This window comes from Euprymna scolopes, chromosome 5, assembly GCF_053919585.1.
Source record: "Euprymna scolopes isolate OS-2025 chromosome 5, ASM5391958v1, whole genome shotgun sequence".
In the NCBI taxonomy this organism is placed as follows: domain Eukaryota; kingdom Metazoa; phylum Mollusca; class Cephalopoda; order Sepiida; family Sepiolidae; genus Euprymna; species Euprymna scolopes.
Genome location: NC_136486.1, coordinates 109,665,852 through 109,667,889, shown reverse-complemented (window position 1 = coordinate 109,667,889; position 2,038 = coordinate 109,665,852). Strand labels below are relative to the sequence as shown.

The window sequence follows — 2,038 nt, the reverse complement described above, 5'->3', positions numbered from 1 at the left end:
CGCATTTTTGAAGTTCTGGTATATCTTTGACTACATTGATGGGAGTGACAGTCCTTTGCTAATTGTTGTAGTTAGATCACGTGTATGACAGCAGAACACGAAATTCATCCAAGCATAGAACATATATTAAACTTTAATCCCAGATAGAAAATCGAAATAAAGCCATAACATAACCTTCGTCCTGTTTCGAGTGACGATGTATTGCCCCTATATAGTGCATGCGCGTGAAGTTTTGAAGCAAGTGTTGTACAATCACAAACTACATTTCTCCTAAGCCGCCACTGCCTGATTCCAGTGCCAAGAAGAAATCCAAGACGACTGGAAATAATGCCGAGATAAGCGAAGAGTACATACAGCACCTGGTATTCCCAAATGGTCACCCATTTTATTACTGACCAGGCTCAACGTTGCTTAACTTCGGTGATCTAACAGGAACCGGTGTGTCATCGTGATTATGCCGTATATAAAGTAAAGCCACAGAGAGCCGAAAATTCGTAATCGCGCTGTTGTAGATTTAGTTGGTTAATAGAAAACTCAGTTACAAAACGCAGGAATTTCGATCTGACCTGATCCGGGGTAATTTACTCCTAATTGCCGATCGTTGGTGCACAGGTTTAAATAACATCCTCCAACACGAGGAAAAAAAATGGGTATTAAACGGTTTCGAGGCTAGCGTAGGATCTACTGTTTCTTGATTGAAACACCAAAAAATTCTTGTCGTTGAATTCTTTAAAAGACAACATGAAAAGAAGGAAAGAAAAAAAAAACAAAAAAACAAAAAATAAATAAAAACAGGCGATATAAATCATCTCTTTTAGAAACATTAGACAGTCTGGGGGTCTGGCACATCTGGTTCTGTATATGCTAACAACAAAAAAAAACGATAGAAAAAAGTGTTTGGCTTCTTGGGAACCCGGCCAAAAGACACAAACCGTTGAAATTAAGAAGATAAGTCACATTCACGTCCGCGTGTACACATATAAACGTGTCGACTTAAACGATTAAAAATTGAATTAAAAAAATCTTATCAATTACAACTCCAAATAAGCCGTATTCCAAGTTGAATTTTGGTCTAGCTTTTTCGAAGTACTGATATACGATCAACAAATATAATTTAAAAAGAATAATAATTAAAAAAAAATAACTAAAACAATGAAATAAATTAATGCGAGTGTTTATTGTGTCTTCGTCAGTCCAACCGTTGGATCACTAGCGATGAGAAGTGCTGGTGCGAGGAAAAGATTAGCAATGCACGCATCGAGCATACAGATTTCATAAAGTGGTCGATTTCAATCGCATTACAGGGTAGTACGCTTTCATTTTTTTCTCGTTTTGGCATTAATATTAACAGCCTTCACACTGATGAGTATAAAGAACATGAAATATATATATGTGGATGCGTATGTGTGTGTATATATGGATATAAAAATCAATATTTTTTAAGAAAAATAATATATTTATTAAGTAAATTAATATATATATATTTATATATATATATATATATATATATATATATATATATATATATATAAATATATATACGTAGTTTTCGTTGTTGATTTTTTTAAACGATATTAAAGTTAACGTTTCCACCTTGGAGAACCGGTGAACCATTTTTTATGTGGACGTGTTTATTTATTTATTTATTATGTTTTTTTAAAACGATAATCTACATACGCGTGTTTGGGGGCCCTATCCCTCTTCAGCGTAGCTTGACTGTTGTTAGGACTCGAGCCCCGGATCTTATGTATTTCAGTTCAGCGCCTTAATCAACCACGCTATGATGCCATAGACTATTTACCGCTTAGTTTTTATCGTTTATCTATTTACGTAGGTTTTGTTGTTGATTTTTTAAACGATATTAAAGTTAACGTCTCCATCCTGGAGAATCGGTGTTTTCTTAGAAAGACGCGATGAAAAGTGTTTTTTTTTCTTTACGACAATAAGCAATGCTCAGACACTTCCCGAAGCCGGCCGATCTCATTCATTAAAGTTTTCTGAATGCGGACAAAACCATTACGGCAATGTTCTGTCAAAA

General features: G+C 34.8%; 1 pseudogene; it reads right to left on the bottom strand.

Moving 5' to 3' along the window:
* Positions 1–347: 347 nt before the first annotated feature.
* On the bottom strand, positions 348–465 carry LOC145277365 (5S ribosomal RNA; annotated as a pseudogene).
* Between the last annotated feature and the right edge of the window lie 1,573 nt (positions 466–2,038).